The following is a 12783-nucleotide window of genomic DNA, read 5'->3' as shown; positions in this document are numbered from 1 at the left end:
TTTGCTCTGGAACAGGAATTGGGAAGGCAGGTCGATCTGGAGCTGCCAGTCACAGATCTCTATCTGGCCGGGTTGCTGCCTCCCGAGCTTGCTGGAAGTCTCTCTCCTCCCTGGCGCTGGGGCCGCTGCTCAGCCTGCGGGATTAGCCAGCCCTCTAGCAGCAACACCAGAACGTAGACTTTCTTCTCAGCCAATTCGGAACCAACTTCCCCTCCCCCTCTCCCAACTCCCCGGACCCTCGAGTCTCTTCCCCAACTGCAAGGCCCAGCTGAGCCCTTGCTCACTTCTTGTGGGAAAAGAGATGGAAGCATTTACTTAATCCCACTGAGATTTAAGGCTCATTTAAGTGGATTCTAACTTTATTCTCCGGTAAGTGGCAGAACTTAGATTTGAACCCGAGTCTAGCAGATTCCAGTTGTGCAACACCCCCCCCCCATATCCTACTGCCTCCCACTGTCACCTTGACTCTCCCATGGGCATGGTGACCATACATTTAAAAAAATAATAAACTAAAGTGTATGTTCTGAGAAGGAAGAGGGCCCTTAGGGGAAGAAGTGGAGCAATAGTTTAGGTTGACTTTTTTTTTTTTTAAAGATTTTATTTGATAGAAAAAGAGAGCGGGGGGTGCCTGGGTGGCTCAGTTGGTTAAGCGACTGCCTTCGGCTCAGGTCATGATCCTGGAGTCCCAGGATGGAGTCCCGCCTCGGGCTCCCTGCTCAGTGGGGAGTCTGCTTCTCCCTCTGACCCTCCTCCCTCTCATGCTCTCTGTCTCTCATTCTCTCTCTCTCAAATAAAAAAAGAAAAAGAAAAAGAGAGAGGGGAGGAACAGAGAGGGAGGGAGAAGCAGACTCCAAGCTTAGTGGGGAGTGGGATGTGGGGCTCGTGGGGCCCGTGGGGCTCGAGGGCCTTGATCCTAGGACCCTGGGATCATGACCTGAGCCAAAGGCAGATGCTTAACCAACTGAGCCACCCAGGCGCCCCTAAGTTGACTTTTATAAGACACAGCACAACGGGCATCATGCCAGTCCGAGCAATGCCCCACACCACCAGGCCCAGTGCAGATCCCTCCCTGGCTAGGGGCTTCTCTACAGAACCCATTTATAATAGCCCCTCCCCTCTGTCAACACAACCCTTTTGCTCCTTAAAGATGCTGCATCCTACAAAATAAAGTTGGGGCCCCGTTCTCATCTCACCCCCCAGCTCACTTAGAGGGAGCCTCAGGGCCAGCAGAAGGCCTATGTGCTTCAGCCTCACCCAGGTTTGCACTTGGGCTCCCTCCCCTGGCACTCAGTGATGAACAACCTTGCCCAGGATGCTGAGCCTGAGCCTCAGTTTGATAAGATGGGCTAATAAGGGCTGAAGGGACACAGAAGTGCTATAGGGCTGTTATGAGTATTGAATTAGTTAACATTTATCAAGCACTTAGAACAGCACATAGCATCCAAAACTGTGTTCGGGGTTTGTTAAATAAATACACAAAAGGGCTTTATGTAAGGGGCCAAGGGCGGGCCACCCCAAGAGGGGCCACTTTGGCATGAAGATTCAGTTAAACAGCGGTCAAATCCAGCAGATTCAGAAAAAGCTCTTTACCTCCCCCCCTCAGCTGCCTAAAAATAATTTAGAGAACCTGCATCAGGAAGCGAGGTATCGCTGTAGATAACCACAGTATGATATGTATTAGGTGTGGTAGATAGAGAAGAACTTAATCAGGCCTGTTTGATCAGAGTCCTCTATGTCCCATTTTTTCTGTATGGCCCAGCGAACACTTGTTTACCCAACATTTACCATTTTTCATCTTCCTGTGAAGTGCATTCCCTCCCTTTGAAGTCCCAGACCTCTACCCCCTTCTCCTTAGTTCAGAATGACATGTATACGTCATTTTGCCTCTTTTTGGAATTTCCATGTTTATCAGGATTCCTCGGATGTGCACCATTAAATTTGACTTTCTCCTGTTAATCTGCCTCAAGTCAATTTGATTCTTAGTCCAGCTAGAAAGACCCTTGAGGGGACAGAAAATTCTTGCTCTCCATCAGCATCTAGAAAAGTACTTAGCATATTATGTACCTAATGTTAAAAGATATATTTTAAAAGGTAAAAATCATGCCTCTCATACAAATATAAAATGAAAACACATCAAAGGTTTTATCAAATTCATTAATGAGGGAACCGAGATGACCTTTTAACTAGTTCAAAGGAAAATTTTAAAAAACCACACATATATGGTGTTAAAAAACAAAACTCAGCTGAGTACATGTTAAAGACCCTATTGGCATTATTCAACTACTCATGCATCCAGCAGACAGGAAGGAGCTCTGAGGAGCTGTACGAAATGAAAGACTATTCTAGGCAGAAGGGGGGTGGAACAAGGAAGTTAGACCAGACAAAAAGTAAATTGCTTTTGCAAGGTTACTTTCCTTTAGGGCATGGCAGGGGTTCATCAGGCAGATTACTTAACTAATCCTGATCAGGTGATTCCTGATGGACTAGTTTAAGATTCCATTTCTCCAAGAGCTGAAACAGTCATTAAGTTAAGTCTCTGTTGACGTGGGATTTAGCGTAAATGACTCTATTTGGGGCTGGTTGTCTTGTTTTTAACAATAGGGAATAAGGAACGCTAAAATTAATTTACAAAGAGTTGCACACCAGGTCTGCTCACAATGCCCTGTTGGTCCCTTCAGGTTCCCTCTGCCCTCATTTGTTTTGAAATCACTGAAGAGGACAGTTATGTAAGAAGGCAGATCCTAGAAGTTCAGGACAGCACCGGAACTTCCTTGTGTATTTGATTGAATGGTTTTGGTCTTCAGTACACGGCAGGGATTCTAAACTGCATCTGAACTCGCATCACCGGATACTAAAATAACCCCCTCAAATGACAGGCCTCAAAGAAGAGGTCTGGGCTGGGCCCATGGGCGCACGGAGGCTCTCACAGGGAGAGGATTGCTCCGAGAAAGAGAAACAGCAGAAGGAAGAGGGGAGCCGGGAACGGGGCCCCTCGCCGATGACCACAACCTTTAGGTGTTTATAGCTCCTGTTTTGAGAAACTCGGGTACATCTATACTAGGGAACTAGTTTGGAAAGCAAAACAAAACAATTCCAGAGTGACCTTCTTTGGTTCCCACTGATTTGCCTTCTTCCCACTTTCCAGACCAATCTTGAGATTCCCTACTCACTTTTCCAAGCCAATCCCAGTCAGTCCCCAAATCCAGATCCTAAGAGATATTGATACAATAAAAAAAAAAAAAAAAGTGCTCAAATGCTTTGAAACCCCATGCATTCATGTGTAATCTGCTTTGATAGATATTAAAAGTTGGTGGAGGGCGCCTGGGTGGCTCAGTTGGTTAAGCGACTGCCTTCGGCTCAGGTCATGATCCTGGAGTCCCTGGATCGAGTCCCGCATCGGGCTCCCTGCTCAGCAGGGAGTCTGCTTCTTCCTCTGGCCTTCCTCCCTCTCATGCTCTCTGTCTCTCATTAAAAAAAAAAAAAAAAAAAAAAAAAGTTGGTGGAGTTTTTGCTTCTAGGAAGGTGTAAAACAATGAAGTTCTAAATAATGAAATGTTCATCATCTTCTGTGGTGATAAAACTTCCAGATGATCCTACGGTTGAAATACTGGCAGAGCATGAACAAAAACCAGCAAAAATGTGAGTTTCTCTGTACATTTTCTGGATGGATTGAAGATGAAAAGCATTGCCCCCACAGATCCTTCTGGTAAGTGTCCCATCCCTTACGTTTTTGTAAGAAAAGAAAAACAAAAGGAGAAGCAGCATATTGGTAATTATAATAAAGTGGGGGTTTTTTAAAAGATTTTTATTTATTTATTTGACAGAGAGCGGCAGGCAGAGTGAGGGGGGAAGCAGACTCCCCACTGAGCAGGGAGTCCAATGCGGGGCTCAATCCCAGGACCCTGGGATCATGACCTGAGCCGAAGGCAGACACTTAACGACTGAGCCACCTAGGCGCCCCAATAAAGTGGTTTTTAAAATATTTATACTACCTATAGAAACTCAAAAGAATCTATAAGGGTTTCTGCAAATTTACCTTATTCATGAGTGTTTGTTACTAAAATGATACTCTGGGTAAGGCAAGGCAGGGAGGCCAAGGTCTGGCAACATAAAAACCACTCTGACCCATGTGAAAGATCTGTTGTCATGAAATGCAAACTGTAAATGCAACCGTTTCCTTATACTTGTGGTAATAGATGAAAAGAAATGATATCTTTAAGTAGAGACATGTTCCCTCTCAGACCAATTGCATGCCCCCAAATTAGTGCCTGGCCTTGCCTTCTCCACTCTATCCCTGGCCCTTAGAAACTGGTAGCTGGTCATCTGGTTTCTGCCAGCACGGTAGCCCAGGCCACCGCTGCTGCCAAGAGCCCTCGTGGCAGAGAGAGACAGAGAATGCACACCCTTCCCCAGGATGCCCAGGAATAATCAGAGCGATTATGACATCAACAGCCATAATACTCTTCACGGGAAAAGACACCATGCAAGGTTCTCCATGGGCCTAGAGTTTATTGCATTATCTTACCAGAAGCCCTGACCAGTTGAAGAATCCTGTCGCAACATGGCACATGTTTAAACAAAACTCAGATAAACCAAATTTGAAATCATGCCGCAACCTTCGTGGTGTAAAAATGGAGAGAATTGCAGCAATCCCTCAGAGTATGTCCTCCCCTTTTAGAAACTGGAGCTCTTTGCTCTGCAGTCCTGGGTGTAGACAATGAAGCTTAAGAAGGCCGAGGCATCTTCCCCATTGAAAACTTTGCCCTGGGCCAGACGGGGCACAGGGAGGATGACCGTCGGGTTCCACCAAGCTTCAGACACAAACTGTCACCTAATACCAGGAATGCCCCACCAAGGCTCAAAGACAGGGACAAAAGAAGAGTGGAAAAGAAAGAAAAAGAGATCAGTTGCCAGTGTAGTAGAGTAAAAAGAGTAAATAGCACGGAAGCAGCTGTCTCTGCCACTTCCCCCCACGCCCTCCCGCCCTGAGTGGGCCCAGAAGAGACGAGATCTATTTGTCGAGAAGGCCATTGTACAAGGCAACAGATGATCGTAGAATGCTGTTACGATTTCCAATACTGCAAGGATTTCCCAGAAGAATGGAAACAGAGTGCTTGAATTGCTTCAAAATGGCTTTTGACAGTAATAGAAGGTCTCAGCCCGAGTTGTCTTAAGTTTACATGAGGCTTAGGAGAGGATAAAGTAAAGCAGAATCTGGAGACTGGTGAGGAGAACGAGAAATCCTCATTCTCATGCTTGACAACTCCCAGCACATGCAGCCTTCCTCTCTCTCTCACACACACACATACACACACTCACTCACACATGTTTATGCTCACACACACTAAACACACCGATGCACACATTCAAAACCCACACCCACACACTCATACACACCCACGCATACTCATGGTGCTACACCCGTGTCCCAAGAGAGGATGTGGAAGCGGAATGTTTACACCTCAGAACACATATTCTCATGGACATTATATAATGGTGGCCATATTTCCAGGTTGCCACACATTAAACAAAATTTTAACCCATAAGGGAGAGACCATATTGCATATTGGTGATTGAACAACAACAAAAGGAACTAACACTATTGATTTGCCTCTTTCATTTAATCGTTACTAATTTTTTTTAACTGACTAGTGTGTAGAATTAAGTACTTTAAAACAGGGGTCGTTGGCATGAACTCCCTGCCCTGCCCCATGGGGAGAAGCCAGGCTCCCTGTGGGCCGGGCCAGAGCTGGATTCATAAATTTGCTGAAACCAGAGTGGCAAAAGGCAGATAAGCCCTGAGCCTGAGCGCCGAGGCACTCTGGGTGGGCCCCAGGCTGCTGAGAGGGCCTCGGTCTGCCAGGGCCTCTGATGTCCACCACGACCCCCCAGCTCCCAATTCCACTCAACAGAAGGGAAGATCTAAGCACCGTGCCAGGTCCCGTGCAGAATTGTCTCAGCTAATCTGCATAATCAAACAATGAAGTACATATTTTATTCCCATTTTTCTGATGGGAGAAACTGAGGCTCAGAGGTTAGTGATCTGTTCAAGGTCAGTAGAATCCATCCCACTGATCCCAAAACCTTGTTCTTAGCTTTGGCTACACGTTGGAATCACATAGCGGTCATTAAAAATAACTGATGCTTGTTCTCTCTGCTCACAGCAATACAGATTTCACTGGTCTCAGGTTCAGCCTGGGCACCTCAACTTTTTGAAAGCTCCCTAGATGATTCTAATGCTCAGCCAAAGAGGAGAACCACCATCATAAGCAATATTTCTTAGTGGGGTCCTCACCACCCACTACCAACACCTAACACCTGAGGTGATTTAAACATGTAGATTTCTAAGCTTCATCCAGGATCCATTATTAAGCGTGTATTTCACGTTGGTTAAGCATACACGGGCTCACATAATATCACTCCTATGAGGTTGTAAATTATTCTCATTTTACAGATAAGGAACCAGATTCAGGGGTCTTTGGGAGTTTACCCAGTGGCTCCATCTCACTGCTCCCCACAGAGGAGAGATCACACACCCTGTTGGGGGCGGTCAGGGGGAATGAACTAGCTGGTTTAAGCCGAGGTGGGCATCAGCGGAGCCCAGGCTTTTAAGGGGTATGGAAGTTTCTGTGGCGGCAGGAAGGAGGAGATGGGGCTGGAGGGGACCGGTGGGGGGCGGGTGCAGGCCGGGGGGGGGGATGCTGGAGGCCACAAGGGGATTTCCACAGGAGGGATTCCTGGGGTGCCTGGAGGGAGGCAGGAAGAGAAGACAGAGGAGGGAAACTGAGGCTGAGCTGGGGGAGACGGGGTGCCCTGAGCTACCAGCAGAGAGAAGTCTGGCTGGGGCCCATGTCTCAGCTAATTCCACTTTGGAGCTACGAGCACTTGCCCACTAACTGGCTTTGAGGTGCATCTAGACCAGTGGTTCTCACATTAGAATCACCAAGGGTGCTTTTTAAATAAATATCAATTTAACTGAGAAATCATGTGGATTTTATGACACCAGCAAGACCAGCTACTGCCTTGGAGAACTTACTGAGATTTCTCTGCCGTAGGAGAGCTTACCTCCTCTGCACCCAAAACATAGCATTTCTTTTTTTTTTTTTTTAAGATTTTATTTATTTGTCAGAGAGAGAGAGAGAGAGACAGAGAGCGCACAAGCAGGGGGCGAGGCAGGCAGAGGGAGAAGCAGGCTCCCCGCTGAGCAGGGAGCCCAATGCGGGGCTCGATCCCAGGACCCTGGGATCATGACCTGAGCCACCCAGGCGACCCCAAAACATAGCATTTCTCTTCAGCTTGGCCGTTAAGGTTTCAGTGTTACTTTGTCTCTGGTGCGCCGCTTCCTTCATTAGCCATCCTCTGCAGCCAGGAAAGAAATCTAGCTCGGAGATGGTGTTGAGTGACTGGACCACTTAAGAAAAAGAAGCTTGGGCTGTGGGTTCCCCGGCTGTCTCTCTGGGGCTTGTTAAGGCAAAAGGAAAGGGCAACTATCCCCCTCTTGATGAGAAAACACAAAAGGTCTTCGACTGAGAACAAACAGCTAAGAGCAGCTCTTACGTTGAAATGCAGCACTAAGCCTGAACGGGGCTGACTCACTAACTGCAGTGATTGCAACACAGTGCCGCCTGTTACAACCTGACTCACCGCAACAGGCATCTGAGCAACCCTAGGCCAGGGCAGGGCCTGCAGAAAAAGAAACAGAACCAAACAAAACAGTCTGCCAGCCCCAAACAGGAAAACCTAGGGTAACACCATGAAGCATGAGACCCTGCTACTGTTTTCTTCTGCTGCCTTAGCAAGAGGATAAAGAATTTCAGAGATGGATTGAAAGATGGTTTTCTTTTTTTCCTTTCTTTCTTTTCTTTCTTTTTGTTTATGCCTCCCGCTTTCCCTTAGATTGCGTTTGGCTCTTGCCTTTGTTTCTGGGACTTTGTCAGCAAAGCATCCTCAGAATTTGTTTCTGGGACTTTGTCAGCAAAGCATCCTCAGAATTTCAGTCCCTGGCAGGTCCCAGGTAAACCTATCTGGGACCAGAATTCCAGATGAAACAGCTTCATCAGCCCGTCTACGCATCCGACCTCCTCCTGCCTCCGTGAGCCCATTTCCCATTCTCTTCTCAAAGGATGCATGGACTCGTCATCTTAGTTCATCCCTAATTTGATTCTGAATAGCCACACCTTCAGAGCTGGGAGCTGTGGCTTAAACGTTGTCCTTTTCATCCAGAGAAGTTATATTTTGTCAAACCACTAGGGGGAGTAAATCCCAGGGTTGCCACCACTCCAAGGATTCCACAGCTCTGAAGGAAGCCGGCGCTTCGGGACCAGGCAGGCACTCCGTTAGTCTCCTCCTCCGGCTTTCCAGAGGTTCCCAAGAATGCCCATCAGCAAACTAGAAAAGTCAGTTAACAAAAACTGTTTGCCAAAGTCATTTCTAAACAATGCCCTAAAAAATATTTTTCAGGTTCTCAGAGATCAACATACTGACCATTTCCAGCAAGAGCCTTACAACGCTCAGGAGCCTCCAACAGGCTCAAAACCCACAAGTGCTTAAATGTAAAAATACCAGGACTTCACCCTGACCCGTTCAAAACTGAACACCATCGAAACACAGTTTGTGCCCCCAAAGACAGGATCCAAAACAGGACACTTCACATTTGGCATCCCTGTTGGAGACTATAGGAGGTAGTCAGGAATGAGAGGTGAGAAAAGACAAATGAAATCCCATTTGGTGGATACAGCAGCCCAGGGGGAGATCCAAAGAATCAGATACAACATCTTGGACTTTGATTTGATCCTTCAATGCGCCTCTGGCCTCTAGAGTGTTTCGGTAAGATTCTGGAGTACTCCCCATAATATTCACATAAATGTGTTGCAAAGGAGTAGGTCAGAACGCTGGGCAGACTCTGGAGAGATTCTCAGGACCAGGTAGACAGTTTGGTTGGTAAAACATCAGAGAACGGGGCCTTCACCCCCACCTGGAGCGAGGGCCCTGCTTTGAAGTGGCCGAGAAAAATCTAAAGCAAGGAAAGGAAGGAATCTGAAAATATTCCCCAGAATACATGTAAGGAGTATTCATTCATTCATTCATTCAATATCAAATTGAGCACCTCTCCCCTGCCAAGCTCTGTGCTAAGCAAGAGAGACAGCCACTCTGCGGTCATGCAGTTAACAGAGGAGTGAGGACAAGCATTAACAAGGCTTCACAAAGCTAATTAATTCTCGATCATTGTGACGAGTACTGGGAGAAGTCCTGGATGCCATTCAGGGAGTAGCCTAGCCTGGGGGGCGGAAGAGCCTTCCCCCAAAGTGGCCTTTTAGCTGAGAACTGGTAACAAAATGTCAGCTGGGTGACTGGGCTGCAGGTGTGTGTGCTTGGGGTGGAGAGAGAGGAGCAAAGGGAACGCCCCAGGCTGAGGAACAGCAGTGAAAGGGCCTGAGGAGGAAAAGGCCTTGGCGTGGTCAGAGAATGCTGAGAGAAGTGCAAGGCGGCTGTTGCCCAGAGACAGGGAGAGAGTGGGGGGTGGGGGGGACCGGGGAGCCAGGGAGCTGGGGCCTGCCCACACAGGGCCATGCTGAGGGCACTGACTTTAGACCAGAGGTTCTCGACCAAGACAATTTTGTGCCCCACCCCCACCCCTGGGGACATTTGACAGCGTCTGGCTGGGGAGTGAGGTGCTACTGGTAACTAGTGAGGCGAGGTCAGGGATGCTGCTAAACTTTATCCTACACTGCACAGGACAGGCCCCAGGCCCCACCGCAAAGAATGATCTCACGCAAAATGTCAGCAGTGCTGAGGCTGAGAAGCCCCGTTGCATAATGAGGATGCGGGTTCTAAGCGGGCCGATGTTGTAACGAGATTTGTTCCAAAAAGATCACTCTGACTTCGGTGTGGACTGATGGGGGAGAATCCCGAGAGTAGACAGAAAGGGATCTGTGAGGAAGGCATATTGTGGTCTAAGCAAGAGAAGATGGCAGCGAGGGTGGAGAGCGTCAGCGTGGGTGGAGAAAAGTGAATGGCTAAGAAAGATATTTAAAAGCACAGATCAGGGGCGCCTGGGTGGCTCAGTCGTTAAGCATCTGCCTTCGGCTCAGGTCACGATCCCAGGGTCCTGGGATCGAGCCCCGCATCGGGCTCCCTGCTCCGCGGGAAGCCTGCTTCTCCCTTCCCCCTGCTTGTGCTCCCTCTCTCGCTATCTCTGTCAAATAAATAAATAAAATCTTAAATAAAATAAAATAAAAGCACAGATCAGATTTGGGGACAGGCTGTGGATGGCAGCTTAGCCCGTGTCTCCAGAGCACAGAACCAGAGGCGAGACGTCAATGCCGATGCTTTATTTGGGCAGTACAACAGCCGGGCTCGCAGGAGCGAAGGGAAAGGGCGCAATGATGGGAAGAGTGTGTTTCCACCTGGGCCACCGCCCCGCTGAGCCGCAGGCAGCCAGGCGCTCAGGATGCCTGCGGAAAGGCTATGGGAGACACCGCCTCGGGAGGGAGGTCCTCTGAAGGGAGGAAAGGAAAATGCATCTTCTATGTCCTGTCTCCCATTGGTCAAAGTTTACCCTGGGGCAGTTTTAATACCTATCCCCCAATTCCTTGAGATTTCTGTCACCATGAAGCGGGGACTACATCGTCTCCTGTGAGTCGGACTGGTGTGAAGACCGCGCCCGTAGCCGGGAGCAGGCAGCGGAAGTGATGTTCTGTGACTTGCAAGGCTCGGTGGTCAAAGGCCCTGCGGCCACTGCCTCGCTCAGTAAGCGTCTGTGCTCAGAGCCCTCAGCGGCCCGGTCAGAAGTCAGCTTCCCCACGGCCGCCACGCTGCGATGAAGCCCGGGACGCGGAGAGAGCCCGCGGGGGAGGCCGTGCTTGGCAGCTCCGCCTATAGGCCCAGACAACAGCCAGCAGCAGCTGCCAGACCTGGGTGCGGGCATTCTAGTGCACGATCCCACAGTCGCTCCCAGCCCAAGGCTGGCTCCCCAGCTGCAGCCTCCGACACTGAGGGGCAGAGACGAGCCAGTCCTGCGGTGGCCTACTGACCCAAATAACCGATGAGCCTACTTCCGTGGGTGTTTTCAACCCCTAAACTTTGAAGTAATGTATCACGCCTGAGCAGTCCCCGGAACAACCTCATTGCGAGTTAAGACTCCACCTTCCAGGATGCACCATTTGCCCCTTTGACACCACCCCGTGCCCCGCCATGTGGCATTTCAGACAGGAGCCACGGATGCCAGGAGGATGGCTGGTGGCTCTCAGGTGGCAGATTACAGATACCCCACGGGGAGTCAGTCCATCACAGTGGAGCCGAGGTGGAGGACTCAGGAGAGAGATGAAGCCAAGAACATTGGGAACGGCATGCTAGAAATGTCTGAGAAGGGTGGTAAGGTAGAGGGTACACAGGACTTAAGGATTCCCACATTTCTGGTCTCTGAACTTGAGCAAGCAGGTAGGGTTACTGAGATAGAAATTAGATAAAAGGAGGGGGCTCAGTTTCAAGGGTCTGTGGATCCACTGTATAGGGCAAGAAAAGGGAGCCCAGGTCATGGAAGACGGGCAAGGTTTTTGGTCTTAAGGCTGCAAGGCCCCAGGAGGGTTTAAGGTCTATCCCGCATTCTTCTTTCCTCTGTCATGAATACTTTCCAGGTCTTCAGGTGGGACCCTTGCCTGGCTACATCATGTATTCCAAGAATAGCATGTTAGAGAAGACAAAGGTGGCCCCCCAGGAGAGTACATGAGGTCTGCAGGAGCTGCCATATAGAGAAACACACCCTCTACCCCAGTAAGATACAGGAGAGATGGCATCAGAAGTCTTTTTAATGTATGGGGAAAATGTTTTCGTTATTTTCAAATATGTTGGAGTCCCTTCTCAACATAGAACTCTCCTCTATCTCCTCCCTCTTACCTTTAACCCAAACTGAAAATGTTCTACATGAGCATAATGTTCATCTGTTTTGCATTGTTTAGATAACTGGGACCTTTGACTCGTGTTCTTATCAATGTTGCTTTAGTTCATGGACTCATCATCTTCCCAGGCCTGGAGGAGATCTCAAAAAGTAAGAATGTAAAACAGTTATCCATGCCCCCCACCTCCTGTTCCTGATTGTCAATAGGCAGGGCCCTCTTCTAAAATGAGAAGTCAAGGTCAGGCCCGAGACACTAGCTCTGATTCCTTCAAGGGCAGTGCCAGTGCCTGGGGGTCCCCCAGTCTCAGCCGGGACTCCCATGACCCACGTGCTCCTGTTCTCCCAACCTGCAGATTCAGGTATTTCCAGGCCTCCTAACCCCACCGCTAAAATCAAGAGAGCAGTGCCTACAGCAGGAATAACATTTGATTATTTACAGAATCATGTAAGTTGTGGTGGGGAGCAGGGGAGGGAGGACTACAAGAATGAAGAAGGGAAGGAGGGATAAAACATTTACTGAGGCACCACGTTCCTGTACTGTTCCTGGGACTTTTATCTCCACGAATCCTACAAAATCCTGTTGGTATTAGTGACCCATATTCTTTTTTTTACATGAAGAAGCTCGGGCACCAAGAAATGAATTAACTTGCCCAAGATTATGCAGCTAATCAGATGCAGAGCCAGAGTCCACTTTTGACTCCAGCCCAGTGCTCTCTGCACTATCACCTTCTTCCCAAAGGTCTTTGTATCGACCTCTCTGTCACTCTTATGGAACAGAAGGCAGTTCTGGAAGTTTTGGGGAGACGGGGCTGCGTGCACAAGAACCACTGTACCTCTCCCTGAGCGCCACCAGATGGCGCAGTGAGAGGCTAAAATCTGCTGGGTTT

General features: G+C 48.7%; 1 long non-coding RNA gene across 1 annotated transcript; it reads left to right on the top strand.

Moving 5' to 3' along the window:
* The first annotated feature begins 250 nt into the window (after positions 1-250).
* On the top strand, positions 251-12045 carry LOC135363661 (uncharacterized). Its single transcript, XR_010409569.1, has 3 exons — positions 251-369; positions 3588-3706; positions 11958-12045. It is a non-coding gene; the product is annotated as an uncharacterized LOC135363661 (long non-coding RNA).
* The last annotated feature ends 738 nt before the right edge of the window (positions 12046-12783 follow it).

The sequence above is a fragment of the Mirounga angustirostris genome, unplaced genomic scaffold (assembly GCF_029215605.1).
Source record: "Mirounga angustirostris isolate CCGP_5_RB_7025 unplaced genomic scaffold, mMirAng1.0.hap1 SCAF_2, whole genome shotgun sequence".
Classification (NCBI taxonomy): domain Eukaryota; kingdom Metazoa; phylum Chordata; class Mammalia; order Carnivora; family Phocidae; genus Mirounga; species Mirounga angustirostris.
This window is presented reverse-complemented; position numbering and strand designations above follow the sequence as displayed.